General features: G+C 43.9%; 1 long non-coding RNA gene across 2 annotated transcripts; it reads right to left on the reverse strand.

Moving 5' to 3' along the window:
* Positions 1-2470: 2470 nt before the first annotated feature.
* LOC103882895 lies at positions 2471-14853 on the reverse strand. 2 transcript variants are annotated; one of them, XR_644857.4, is made up of 4 exons: positions 11451-14853; positions 8180-8242; positions 3417-3817; positions 2471-2836 (listed from the first exon to the last, which is right to left on the reverse strand). It is a non-coding gene; the product is annotated as an uncharacterized LOC103882895 (long non-coding RNA). The 2 variants fall into 2 exon arrangements; XR_002520968.2 differs by having other exon boundaries at positions 2471-3817; positions 11451-14850.
* Between the last annotated feature and the right edge of the window lie 262 nt (positions 14854-15115).

The following is a 15115-nucleotide window of genomic DNA, read 5'->3' on the forward strand; positions in this document are numbered from 1 at the left end:
TTTGAGATTGTAGTCCCTCCACAATTGTTTTGCCTTTAGAAAAATTAATTTTGTATTATGAAAATTTTAAGTTCTATGGGGGTCTTGAGGAATGCATCCTTGACCCAAATAAGAATATGGTATACCCAAATGTTACGGGTGAATTGTGGCTCCCCAAACGATGTTGGAGTCCTCACCCCTGGGACCTGTGAATGGGACCTTTTTGGAAATAAGGCCTTTGCTGATGATTAAATTAGAATGAGGCCATTACACTGACCCTCATCCAATATAACTGATGTCCTTACCTAAAAGGAAAATTTGGACACAGAAACAGACATGTACAGAGGGAGACAATGTGAAGACAGGGAGAGCATCATCTACAAGTCAAGGAATGCTTGAGGCTACCAGAATCTCCGAGAGGGGGCATGGAACAGATTGTCCCTCAGAGCCCTCAGAAAGATCCACTCTGTTGAGACCCTGATTGCAGACTTCTAGCTTCCAGGACCTGGGAGAAAATACATTCCTGTTTGAGCCACCCAGTTTGTGATACTTCGTTATGGGAGCCCTAGCCAACAAATACACTAAATGGCTGACCTGAGTTAAAATAATGTATTTTTAGGAGGGTACAGATGTTGTGGTCCCAATGTTTTGGCCAACAGCAGAACCCAAGGAATGGCCCTTAGAAGGAGGGAATGCCCACCCCAGTTGCTACCAGTCCAGGGGAAAGCCTTGCTTTCTCAGCCATTTATGTGCATGTGTGATTAGTTCATCAGATGCATTTCTAAGAGATTGGCTCATGTCAAGGTGATGAGTGACGACTTTGACTGGAGTGATGAAATTGCAGGGAAAGTGGAAGCATTGCCCAGCTGACCAGGCATACTACCCAGGATCTGGTTACCACTACAATGGCATGAAGGGAAATTGATGGACCAGTCAAGAGGGTTGAAGTTTGTCTAAGGATGTCATACACAAGGTCACAAGGTTTGCAACCTGTTTTTTTTGTTTTTTTTTTCCCACTATGGGCTAGGTCTGTGCAGGTAACAGAAGGGTATGGCTGCATGGAGAGGTCAGGAAAGGAGTCGGGGAGCTGAAGGGAGGATCCAGGTGCTGAGATAAGGGGACAGAGCTGAGGGTTGAAGGGAAACAGTGGGAGGCACCATGGTTTGCTTAATGCACTGCATGGAGCCACGACTCTAGGTGGGACAAGGCTTGGCTTTTGGTGGACAAACATCAAGGCTGGAGGAAACAGAAACGGAAAGGCTCCTCTGTGCTTGGCCGAAGAAAACTGGCAGCACCTTCCCAGTTACAGGGGAGGGATCAGGGCAGCATGGGCTGTCTGGACAGGGTCATTCTGTAGTCATGTGTTCAATTATTCACAAAGCAAGATGGTTTCTTGGGGTGATGCATATTTTACACGTAGGCTGGTGGTTTTGGAGACAAAATAAGTGCCAGTTAGGCTGCTGTGCTTTCTGATGCAGAAGTGTCTTATAATGACTTTGTGTGCAGAATACGGAACAGAGTTAAGCGAAGTGGTTGATAGACAAATGCACATTTTAGTCTTTTGAATGGCTAAGGCCCTTTCTCTGATCCGGCAGGAACCAAGTTTTTGCTTTCATTTCTTCTATCATCTTGATCCCTCCCTTCGTCATTAGATGAGCAAACATGGAGGCAAGTGGGAATGGTGGAAGGCGGGTAGGAGATGTAGGGAAACAAACCGTTACATATCTTTGGGGAGGGTGGTTTTAACAGCAATCCCAATAACAGCAACAGGATTGCCAGTGGCTGATACTCACTGAGGACTTGCTATGTGTGAGCCCTAGACTTGATATGTTGATTCCCACTCTAAGTATGCAAGGAAGCTCTAATTAATCCTTTCTTATAACAAAAAACTGGTGTCTCCCAGATGTTTAGTGTTGGTCTACATTACTACTCTTGACACACATGGCTAAGAGTAGACTCCAGTGATGTACAGTATTATATCATAATACCTAGCAAGCAGAATTTTTGGCCTAGTTTTTTTTTTTCCTCACATTTCTCATCATAACACAGGAACCAGATGACACCTTAGTCCCTTGCCGTGTTCTGTGACAGTAGGGAAGACCCAACTTACAAGACAGCTTATTCTTTTTCTGGGTGAGGTCTCAATGTAAAAGAAATGGCTGTGGATGAAATGAGCAGTGAAGGTGGAAATGTACCAGTTTCAAGGTGGGGGGTATGGTTTGCCATATGATGAATTTTAGATGTCCTTGGTGTGTGCAAGCAATATCCATTATTAGAACAAGATAGAGCGGGGCAGCAGCGTCCGAAGATGTGAGTGGTTTGGACCACTTGTTCCTGTGAATGCTCTTCCTGTGGGTTGAAATTCTGAGGCTATAAAGATAACATTTCAGAAATGACCCCTTTTGTGTGCATTATTTGTTGCCGGTTGGGAGAGGAAAGTTTCTTTTTTATGTGTTTAGTTGACACCTAATAATTATACATACTTATGGGGTACAGAGTATTTCCATACATGCATGTGATGTGCAGTGATCAAATTGGTAATTAGCATATCCATCAGCTCAAACACCGATCGTTTCTTTGTGTTGGGAACATTCAAAATTCTTTCTTCTAGCATTGGACCACACACAATAAATGATTGTTAACCAATTCCAAATTCACCCTGTGGTGTGAAGAGGAAAGGTTCTTTGTCAGATGTTATTCCAGGGCACTCACTTGCTGGCATGCTCCCTGCCTCTCCTGCTCCGTTCCTCAGCTGCCAAGTGCTGGCAGGGTTCTGTGTGCAGTTGCAAGTTGTCACTTGGGTAATAAAGGAGAGGGAGCATAGCTTGGCAGACTCTCCAACATGGCCATGTACATCCTGTGCAAATAGAATTATGATTAGTGACTAGCGTGGCAGCTGAATTGGACTAGAGAACTTGGCCGAGGTCAAGGTAGGCTCAAGGAGCAGCCTGGGTGAGGCTGCCTGAGGCGGGAGATGGCACAGATGAGGGGCAAAGCCCAAAGGAAGGCAGGCAGAGGCTGATTACTTGGGGGATCCTGTGTAAGGAGGGGATCTGCAGAGCAGGGGAGCTGGGAAGGGTGGTGGGGATCTGAACCCATGTCCTGTGCATGAGGCCTGACTCCTCCTGTGGCCAAGCTTGAGCTGCTCTACTGCCTTTGTAGGCTGCTTTGTGAGTTTTCTCCAGCAGCCATAAAAGTTACCTCCATCTTGGTGGCTTAAAACAGTTCTGAAGGCCAGAGTTGAAAGACAAGATTATTGGCAGGGTCGCACTCCCTCCTAATGCTCTAGGGGAGAACCCTCCCTTGCCTCTGACAGCTTCTGGTGAATGTCAGCGTGCCTCGACTTCCCTGGCCTGCATGGCTCCAGCATGCCTCAGTGGCCACAGCCCCTCCTCCACATGTGTCTTCTCTTCTGTCTCTCACAATTCAGTGCCTACCTGGGTAACCCAGAATGATCTGATCTCTTCATTACTTCTGCAAAGACCCTTTTTTGAAAGAAGGTCATAGTCACAGGTTCCAGGGGTTAGGAAATGGACATAATATTGGGGACCACCATTCAACCCATTACAGTTGCTGAGAGAATTGTGAGTGCCTAAATCTGTATTGTTTCTTAAAAAAAATTTTTTTTTTTTGTTTCAGTTGAGACCACACATATTCACTGGGCTTGAATTTGCATGTGGTGTTCAGTGGCAGGCAAGCCAGGTTTCAGGATGTCTGTTATCCAAAGCTGTACTCTTAGGGCACCTCCAGATGACTCTTGGGCTTCCCAATCCGATCTTCTGCTTCTCCTCCACCACATGTGCCCTTCATCTTGTGGTAGGCAAATCAGACTCAATACCTACGGAGAAAGCAAAGGACATCAGTGACCGTCTCATTCACATGTGTTACAAATGATTGGCACAACACTAACCGACTCTGCCCTAGACTCATAACAGATATTAATTATCTACTGTGACACCAGTTCAGACAGAACCTATCTATGATGGTTAATTTTATGTCAACTTAATGGGGCCACAGGATGCCTGGATGTCTGATGAGCATTGGAATTGGTATGCCGGGGAAAGCAGACTTCCCAGTGTGGGTGGGCCTCATCCAGTTCATTGAGGGCATGGATAGAACAAGAGGGTGAAGGAAGGTTGGATTCACCCTCTCTCTGTCTGACTGCTTGAGCTGTACATCAGTCTACTGCCTGCTCCTAGTTCTCAAGCCTTTGGACTCAGGCTGAAATCTACACTATTGGCTCTCCAGCTCTCAGGCCATCAAAACACAGTGCTGCACTTCCTGGGTCTCCAGAGTGCAAATGGCAGATCCTGGGACTTCTCAGACTGTAATCAATACCTTATAAGAAATCACACACACACACACATTCTATTGGTTCTGTTTCACTGGAGAACCCTGACTGATACAGAGCTTCAGACCTCTCAGGCCAGGCCTCAGCAGCCACCGTCATGGGTTAGAGATAGCACCCAAAATGAAATCTCTGCCACTTCTGACCCAAAACGAGCCTCATTTCATAGATAAGGAAACTGGGGCCCAGGGAAGATGAGATAATTGAAAGGTGGTTGCCTATTCAAGTGGTATTTTATCATTGCATTTCCCATGTCAAAAAAAAAAAAAAAAAAAAATCAGATGAACAGCCCATAGATTTTCAAATTATTATTTTTTTGACTTTAAAAACACCTAATATTGAACTGATTTTCTTCATATTTTTTGATAGCTTCCCAAGCCACATAAACACCTGGAGCCTGTCACCCTACCAGTGTGACTTATGACATGCTGTACAGCCATTCTGTTTCATAGCTTTCAGGATCCATCTGTTAGCTCATATAAAACAAAGTTTATATTAAATGGGATTTTAGAAATATCCTCATGGCCCAAATTGAACATCATATGATGGAAAACAAAACATATGTTGGCAATTTTGCTTTTGATTATTGGATTGGGTGATTTGAGTTCCAAAGGGGAAAGAAAGAACTCCTCTCCAGACCTTACTGTGATCCTGTCAGAGTATTGTTCCTAACACCTCCATTTATTTTTTTAACAACTATTGTAATTACTACTTTTATACAATATAAAAGTAATATATATATTTTAATAAATTCTTTTAATCATTTACATTTTTAAATTATGGGCAATAATAGTTGTATATATTTATGGGGTACATGTGGTGTTTTAATACAGGCATACAGTGTGTAATGATCAAATCAGGGTAATTGAAATGTCCATCGCTTCAAGTCTTTACCATTTCTTTGTGTTTCACTCTATTAGTCTGTTCTCATGCTGCTAATAAAGATGTACCCGATACTGGGTAATTTATAAAAGAAAGAGGTTTAATTGATTTACAGTTCCACATGGCTGGCAAGGCCTCAACAGTCGTGGCAGAAGGTGAAGGAAGAACAAAGTCATGTCTTACATGGCGGCAGGCAAGAGAATGTGTGCAGGGGAACTGTCCTTTTATAAAACCATCAGAACTTGTGAGAATTATGCACTATCATGACAAGACTACAGGAAAAACCTGCCCTCGTGATTCAGTTATATCCCACCGGTCCCTCCCATGAGACATAGGGATTATGAGAACTGTAATTCAAGATGAGATTTGGGTGGGAACACAGCCAAACCATATTATCCACTTTTTTAGTTATTCTACGATATATAAGTTATTGTTAACTCTAGTTACTCTGTTGTGCTACTGAATACTACACCTTATTGATTCTAACTGTATTTTTGTACCCATTAATATCCTCCACCTTATCTTCTCTGGGCTATCTTTTTCAGCCTCTGGTAACCATTATTCTACTCTTTATGAATTCAACTTATATTTTTCTCTTAGCTCCTGCCCATGAGTGAGGACATGTGACATTTGTCTTTCTGTGCTTAGCTTATTTCACTTAAGATCATGTTCTCCAGTTCCATCTAAGCTGTTGTAAATGACAGGATCTCATTCTTTTTTATATACCTCAATTTCTTGAGAGCAGTTCCCATCCAACTCTGAGTGGCTAAAATGCAGACTTCCTTAGAAATTTGAAATTGTCCCATTTAGACCTCTTGTTAAAAAAGAACAGCTCAAAAACATTATATTTGATACAGCTTTTCCAATAACAGTTCTTTGGGCCGCTATAGTTTGGAGAAAAGTTGAGAAAATAGGAGTGGGCATTTCAAGTTTGAAAAAGAAAAAGAAGAAATAAGGCTAGAATTCATTGTTAGCTTGGTCTATTTACTCCTAAGGATAATGCCTATTGATGCAGTTGAGCAAAGGGACATTGATGGGGGGATTCTGAGGCAGAAGAGGACTCCAATTTACAATATTCAAAGGGCCATATACAATACTCTGTCAAAGCATCTACAATGACCCTGTGAGATAGCTGCTGTTGTTTCCATTTTACAGAGGAAAAAAAAAGTGTGAGAAAATTATTTGTCCAAGGTCAGCTAGTAAAGGGCAAGTGAAGTAATGGATTTACAGTCGTGTCTTTTAATTAAGTAAGGTATCCCAGTAGGAATTCATGGTAGCTCCTGATGCTTTTCTTATTCTTGAATAGGATATTTCCCTAGGGGAAAATGCTACAAGTAAATTAGGATCAAATGTGGAGGAAAGGAGCAGAGGAAAGCTATCATGGGGCGCAAGATACAAAAAGGCAAATAACAGAGAAGAAGTTGGAGAACTGTGTGATAAACTATTCCCTTCACCCCCACACTCCAGCTAATCTGATTTTGTAAGTCGTACAGGCATTGTTAATTACATTTTGACTATATTTTGAGGAATGATTAGAACTACCATACCAAGTGCTTGGCAATATCTAAGATTAAATGTCTCATTTTTAATTCTCACCATAACTTGGGGTGCAATGGGATGTGTATTGTCATCTCCATTTTACAGATTAGGAAACATGCAAAATGCGACCTGATTTGCCTCCAGTCCTGGGGCCGAAGTGGGATTTATTGCCAAGGCTGTAGCTCTGCACAGGACATTTCTAGGTGATGTCCTGTGGTTTGAAACTCCTCTGAGTGGCTTCATTTTTTGTTTCTCTTTCATTGGGGAGGATAAAGTCACCACCAGGTCTTTTCTGTGTTCTTTGCTTCCTTTTTCTCTTCAGCATCCACAGTCATGACTTGCTCTGTTTTGGTCTGGATTTCAACTAGTTGAAACTTAATCTCTGATACTGTTAGCTGAGAGAGAGCATCAAATATTAATCCTCCAGGGAGTGTGTTTTTTAAAGGAGACACTGGAAGGGCAAAAGGTCTTTTAAGACCCAGATGATTCCGTGATAATGAAAATTGAAGCCGGGTGAGGGGGAGAGAGTTTTAAGAGGAGGGGTTGTCTCAGGGCTTCAGAACCGGTAGACACCATATGGCCCTGGAACCAGCAGCATTGGCATTACCTGGGGGTTCTGTAGAAATACAGAATCCGGGGCCATCCCTGGGCCTACCAGTGTGCATTTTAACAGGATCCCCAGGTAATTTGGGAGTACATTACAGTTTGAGAAGCACTGGTGTAATCCATGCTCTGACTTTTTTGTCTGAGCTCTGGCAGTGGGCTGAGCTCAGCACTGGAACTGAAAGGTAAACTTAAACCTCCTTTTTCAAGTGAGCAGGTAAGAGGTAACTTAAGGAAAGAGCAGCAGAAAATCAGTTCTGGGCATACAAGAGTTGGCAGTATGTTGGGAAACACAGTTGACCGATTCAAAACAATAAATGGGCCAGTCTCAATGTGTAGTTGCTGAGTTAGCAAAAATCTACCAGGTCAAATCAAATTCAAAGTGTTTTAGCTTTAGATAAGCAATATCTAGTCTCTCCCTCATGAGAGCCAATGTAAAATAGTCTAAAATTTTTATTAGCAGTGGGAGAATTGGCAAGATCCTGTTTCCTCTGGGAGCCAATGCAGTCATTTCTCTCACAGTTCATGAACTGACTATTTTCCCTGGAACTGAAATTGTTAGTTTCCTTGAGCAAAAAGCAATTTCATTTCTCTCTGATTTTTTTTCTAAGTGCAGCTTAGCCTGAAACTCGGCACTGCCCTGCTCTGCAGACATGTTCCAAACTGACCTCTTCTTCTTAACAATGTCATCTTGCAGATAAATCGGACCCTAAGAATCAGGGAAAAAAGGAGCCCCAGAACTTGGCTTTTTCTCAGCTTATCACACTGAGTTTTTGGCAAATGTTTTTCAAACCTTAAGTGTTTTAAATTTTCCCTAATACTGTTTACCTGGCAATCTCCTCCAGGAATGCTGAGTGAAAGTTAATGAGATGATGCAGCTGCTTTGATCTCCTGGGGAGAAAAAGAGGGTTATAAATATATCAAACCCAATGACTAGATACAGACGAGATTTTAAAAAGTAAAATGATACGTCATTAACACAATCACCTATCCGCATTAACCATGCTGTTTCCGTGCTGTTTTCTACTTATAGGCTTGAGCCTAAGAGTCATTCTTAGTCATTCTCTAAGAGTGTGAGAGAAAGACAGCGAGTGCTCTGTTTACCCACATCTGGTCATTTTCATTCTCCTGCTGCAGACCTTCTAATGCCTTCTCACTGTCTTCAGAATTGCATCTCAAAACTTCAATTTTTGTGTTTTGATCTTTCTTCACCTCTCCAAGCTCAGTTGATCACTTCCTGCCTCTCCTTTGCTGTAGGGACATTTTCTGTTTGCTAACACACCAGCCTTTCTCTCCCTTCAGGGCACTTTCTTCTGGCATTTTCTGGCTATTCTATTTGCCCAGAACACTCTTCTTCTCCCATCTTCCCAACATCTTCACCTGGCCATTTGGCAGGACCTGGCAGGTCTCATCTGAGGTGTTCCTTCTCTGGGCTCCTGAGCCTTTCAGAGGACCCAGATCCTGGGCTCTGAGAGCCCCACATGATTTCATTGCCTCAGGTGCTTAGACCCTTTCTGATGATTCTCTGCTTTTTCATCTTCCTCTCCTAGACCACTGGCCTCAACCTGGGCCACACGTTAGAGTCGCCTGGGTACATTTAAAAACTCCTGCTATCCAGATCACATCTCAGACTAAATAAATCAGTCTCTGGGTGTGGGATCCAGGGATCAGTATTTTTAAAAGCTGTCTAGGTGATTCCAGGGCACAGGTCCATTCAAGAACCACTGTACTCAGTGGTAAAATCCGGATGAGAGTGGGTACAGTCACGAGCATTACCATAGTGCTTGGTATAAATTGGCATGCAATAGAGCTTGTGGATTGAATGAGTTGAGTGAACGAGGCTTTGGCTTTGCAGTTCCTGAACTTTGGTTGCCAGCTCACTCTTGGAAGTATTAACCAAAAAGTGACTAATGCAGATCTCAATAGATAGAAGTTTATTTAGCCAAGGTTAAGGATGTGCCTGGAAAAAAATACAAGTCGCAGGAGCATCTGTGACCTGTGCTTTTTCCAAAGGGGGTTTTGGGAACGACAGTAAAGGGGAAAGAATAAGCAGGAAAGAAAAAAAGGAAGAGGAGGCAGGTGGTTATATTTTTGGAGGCTCTGATTAGGCTCAGCAATATCTACAGTTTACATGTGAAAAGAGGGGCTGGAGTAAAAGTCAATTATACATTGTCTTCCACTCAGTAAATCGTACACTTCACACAACATAAAGTGAATGTCCAGTGCAGTGGCTCACACCTGTGATCCCAGCACTTGAGGCCCTTGAGGCCCAGGTGGGAGAATCACTGAAGCCCAGGAGTTTGAGAGCAGTCTGGGCAACAAGGCAAGACCCTGAGTGTTAAAAAATAAAGAAAAAATTAGGCACAGTGGTATAGGCTGTAGTCTCAGCTGACTAGGCTGAGGCAGGAGGATCCCTTGAGCTCAGGAGATCAAGGCTGCGGTGAACTATGATTGTACCACTGCACTCTAGCCTGGGTGACAGAGCGAGACACTGTCTCAAAAAAACAAAAACAAAAACTAAAGCAAACATGTGAAAAGAGGGAATAGAGGGAAAAACCAGTTATACATTCATCTCAGGGTAGACAGAGGGATGATTTCTGGTCTTGTCCTTGTCCTGTGGAATTAAACTGGCAATTGACATTATCAGAAAGTAATTCAACAGAATTTGGTCTTAGGGTTAGTTTATGGGGCGATATATATTCTAAAGCAGGGGTGCCCAACCTCGAGTCCGTGGATGGGTACCATTCGGTGGCCTGTTAGGAACCGGGCCACATAGCGGGAGGTGCACGGTGGGCCAGGGAGCATTACCGCCTCAGCTTCACCTCCTGGTGGATCGGTGGTGGCATTAGATTCTCACAGGAGCACGGACCCTGTTGTGAACTGCACATGTGAGGGATCTAGGTTATGCACTCCTTATGAGAATCTAACTAATGATTGATGATCTGAGGCGCAACCGTTTCATCCCAAAACCATGCCTCTCCCTTGCCCCAATCCGTGGAAAAATTGTCTTCCAGGAAACCAGTCCCTGGTGCCAAAAAGGTTGGGGACTGCTGTCCTAAAAGATTTAGGGACTCACAGAGAATTTCCTTGTGAGCAATTTCTGCAGGAGGCCATCGGGGAGATATGTGGCCGCCTTTTGTCCAAGCTTAACTTTCCCTTTGGTGTAGTGAGTCTGGGATCACGGGATGGTATTTTCTTTCACAGAGGATCAGGCCTTTGGGTACCTGAGGCCCTGACATTTCTCTTCAGCAGAAATCAATTCATTTGATTTTCAGAAAATGTGACCAAGTTACCCGGGTACTTTTATCACCCTTCCTGCTCCCCAGCTCCCCACCGTCAGCCCATTCTTTTCATAGGCAGAAAGCCTATTTAGAAAGCTAAATTAAGATTAGATAAGAAAAGGAAGGAAGTTGAACATTGTTTTTATTTGGCTCTGAGGCCCAGAAAACCTCAGCTTTCTGCTATAAACATTCCTGAAACTGCATATTCTTGACATTTGAGATGATTTATCTGAAAGGGCTTCGAAAACCATAAAGCAGCATTACTGTTATTACTGCGTTTCACTTATTCCCATAACAAGGCTTCATAGGGTCTTTATGATTGCCATAGGTAATGGGAATTTAAGGGGCAAAAAGGGCAGCCACTGACCCCAGAGTACAGAGTGGGGTGGAGTGTCCCGTGTACAACTCATTGGCATGCAAGGTAGGAAGTCCAGGAACTGGGAACTCAGGGAAAGGAGTGCTACCCTGTGCCTCTTTCCTTTGGATTCTGAATGCCTTAAGGGCAGAGGCCATCCTATTTATACACATTTCCTCAAGGTCTCATGTAATACCTGGCACATAGTAATTATTTGAAGGATGATGATAAATTATGGGCCATTTGTTTGTTAGGATTCTTTGAGTTCCAGGTGATAGAAAACCAACTTGAGTCCATCTAAACATGAAAAGATTTATTGGAAAGATCGGGGTGGTTTAGAAAGTCAACACCACCATCAGAACAGAAAAACAAAACCTAAAAGCAGAACCCGGGGAAGGCTGTGCCCAGGGCTCTTCTGAGAACTTCTCATGCTGAAACCCCGGGCACCCGCAGGGTCACTCACCTCCCCTGCTGTTGTTTGTGTTATGTTCATTCTCTCCTCCTGCTGGTAAGCTGCGGATATGCAGTGGGCACAGGTGAGAGATAGGAGTTTGGCGGCACTGGTTTCCTAAGACACAGGATACAAGACTCCTCCAGTAAAACAGGATGCTGTAGAGAAGCTGAGCAAAACCTACCAAAACCAAAAAGGCAACAGAAGTGGCCTCTGGTTACCCTTGCTGCTCCTAATGTGCTAATGATAACACACTAGCATGCCAAAAGACACTCCCACCAGTACCAGGAGGGTTTACAAATGCCATGGCAACCTGGCGGCCCACTCCCCACCCCTAAGAAATCACCTGGAAAACTCGTGAATAATGCACACTTCGTTTAGCATATGATCAAGAAATAAATCACAAAAACAGCCAACCAGCAGCCCTCAAGGCTGCCCTGCCTATGGAGTAGCCACGTTTTTATGGCATTACTTTCTTAATAAATGTGTATTCACTTTGCTCTGTTGGCTTGCTCTTGAATTCTTTCCTGCACTTAGCTAAGGACCCACTTGGCTTCCTGGGCTGACCCTAATTTTGGGGTTTGCCCTGTGACGCAGGGGAAGCTGGTGGTTCTGAACTCTGAAGTTTTCAAATCTTAGGAGAGGGAAGGGCTGTCTCTTCTGAGCTTATTATACCACTCCGGGGGAAGGACTCTGGCCCAGGAGGAAGAGGTCACCAGTCACTGAGGTAGACTACAGGGGTGTACGTGTGAGAGCACGGTGTGGGGGAAGAAGCTCCTCAAAGAAGGCAGGTTTTCTTAGAACAGCACCTGCTGGCATGTAGTGGTTACAGGAGACCCCCTGACTCCAAGGAAGCAGATAGGATTAACAGGGTGTAACTCTTAGTTGCAGAATTTTTGGAAAAGTACAATAAGATCTAAATGTCCCTCTGCAGATAGACTAAATTATAAAAGTGAAGGAGAACTTTTGCAAATCCTAGGCTAAAAGCCCTTTGTTTATAGATCATGCTCACTTGCTTTTATGTTGCTACCAAAATTAGGATGGCATTTGTTCCAGAGTGTCCCAAATCTGATAAGACAAGATTATGACTATGACTTTTGGTCTGAATGAAATAATAAGAGTGCAGAGACGGGTGCCCTGCCCTGGTAGGAGTGAGTTGTTCTGGTGACTCACGGAGTTTTGGTGGCTCTGATCAGTGCTCTAGCAGCTCTGGAGTTGGATGGCTCTGTAGCTGAAGAAGCCTCAATCCAAGATTGCAGGTGCTATTTAACTATTTCCTGGTACTTCCTTTAACAGAGCATAGGAGAGATAACCTTGAATAAGTCTCTATTTCTTATTATAGTTCTGAAGTTTCCATTTTATTGCAAACAAAAGACTCCAAGGTTGTCTTGCTCAGAACCAGGAGGGCTCTGGTTGGTCTCAGACCAGTGATGTTTCCACGGTTCTTTCTGATGATCCAAAGTTCTAGAAATTGTTATGCACGTGTCTAATTGAAGAGACAGCCTGAACAGGGTAAGTGTGAGCAACAAGGCTGTTTATTCACTTGGGTGCAAGTGGGCTGAGTTCGAGAAAGGAGTCAGTGAAGGGTGGTGGGAGTGAAACTGGTTTTACAGGTTTGGGGTAGGTAGTGGAAAGTTACGGTTGGGGCAGTTTTTTCGGGCAGGGGAAGAATGTTACAAGGTGCATAGTCACAAGGTAGGGGGAGGTCACAAGGTCTATTGATGAGTTAGGGTAGGGCAGGAACATATCACAATGGTGGAATGTTGCAAGGTCGGTTAATCAGTTAAGGCAAGACTTAGCTGTTTCTTCTTCTTTAGTGGTTCTCTTGTTGCTCCAGACTTTGTGACTCCAGGAAGCCTGTACCTGTGGGTCACAAGGGTCACAATGGCTCGACCGTGGTGTAGCCTGTTCACAGGACCTTACAGAAACAAGGCAGAGAGAGCACTGGCTTCCCCCAAAGTGAAGAATTGGAACTCACCTCTCCGATAAGAAACTTCTGGGAGAGTTGGGACTGTGGAGGAAGTGACAGGGAAAGCTTCTTTTCCTGAAGGTTTTCACACTGGCTATGTAAATTTGGGTGGCAAAGTTGTATGAGTGACAGAGGTCATTGAGTCCTGTTCATAGGAGGCCAAACACTGGGGACAATGCATGGAAAGCAGAGATTCCAGGAACAGAGTAGATCCAGAACAGGTCCTGGACCCTGAAGTGGGAATGAGCAAAGAAAGGCCCCAAAGGGGATTTGAGATCTGGGTCCAAAGACGCTGAATAGAAGCCAAGGAGGCTGAATAGAGCTGTCAGCGGGAGGGCTGAGTCAAGAATACAAATGATAGTTGGGTAGATAACCAGGTTGGGAAAATGAGCTGGGGGTAGACTTCTTTACATTTTCTCAATTGTGGTCTCCTAGGCTAGTGACCCTGGAAAACACAAAGACAGTAGCATTCATATAGCTTTTTAAATAGGGCTGCTTTCCTGAGGCAGGCTTTGCAGCCAAAGTTCCCATGCAAATTTCCACTGAGTGTTGCCACATTTTAAATAGGGTTCTTTGGTGAAGCCACAGTTTCAGAGTAGCAAGAATTTTAAAAATTGCTGTTTAAAACAAACACTTCATCAATGCTGCTTCCCTCTGCTAGTATAATTGCTCTTAGGGCCAAATTGTTTTCTGCGTAACCAAATGAATTAATAGATATGTGGCTCTGTTGGGGGCAGCTCCCCTCCTACTGTACAAGCAGCCACACCATTTGGAAGCAGAGGGCAAAATATAGAGAAAACCGAATGGCTCTGCATAAGAAATCAAGCTGAATTCAGAGTGTTTGTGGTCAGAGGAGTGAGGGGGTGAAGGACGAAAGGGGACCAGATGAGCAACATGACAGAGCTGGGTCCTGAGAAGAGATGACCCATAAAAATATCTGAATCTGCCCCTCCTGGTGGTAGGGCTGGTCAGGGGACCTCTAAAACGGGCAAGGCTGCCCTTCAGTTTTCTCACTTCATTAGAAATAATACCACAAGTATAAGATAGTAAAGTATATCTATCATTTTAAACTGTAAAGGCAAATTGAGTTAAATTTTGATTTCAAAATATTCCATTTTGTCTGTCTGATGATGTTCTGTACTAGAAGCCCTGCCCCAAGTCCTTGCCTCCAAATCCGTAGTAAAGGTGGGGTTTGTGAGAATCAAGGAAGAAGGGACCATATTCCATCTTTGGGTCAATGTGGAGTGGAGAGAAGGGAACACCAGCAAGTATGAGGAGAAAAATGTGGCAGACTCAGCAGGAGGATGAAAGTGATACAGTGGATTCTACATAAGCAGTGCCTGGGAGAAATAGGAGTGGGCCCTATATTTTCCATCATGTCTGGGAAAGAAGCTTGTATTAGTCTGTTTTCTGCTGATAAACATACCCGAGACTGGGCAATTTACAAAAGAAAGAGGCTTAATGGGACTTACAGTTCCACGTGGATGGGGAAGCCTCACAATCATGGCAGAGGGCAAGGAGGAGCAGGTCACATCTTACGTGGATGGCAGCCGTCAAAGAGCAAACTTGTGCAGAGAAACTCCCGTTTTTAAAACCATGAGATCTCGTGAGACCCATTCACTATCAGGAGAACAGCATGGGAAAGACCTGTCCCCGTGATTCAGTCATCTCTTACCAAGTCCCTCCCACAACACGTGGGAATTATGGA

Source organism: Papio anubis, chromosome 4 (assembly GCF_008728515.1).
Source record: "Papio anubis isolate 15944 chromosome 4, Panubis1.0, whole genome shotgun sequence".
Classification (NCBI taxonomy): Eukaryota; Metazoa; Chordata; class Mammalia; order Primates; family Cercopithecidae; genus Papio; species Papio anubis.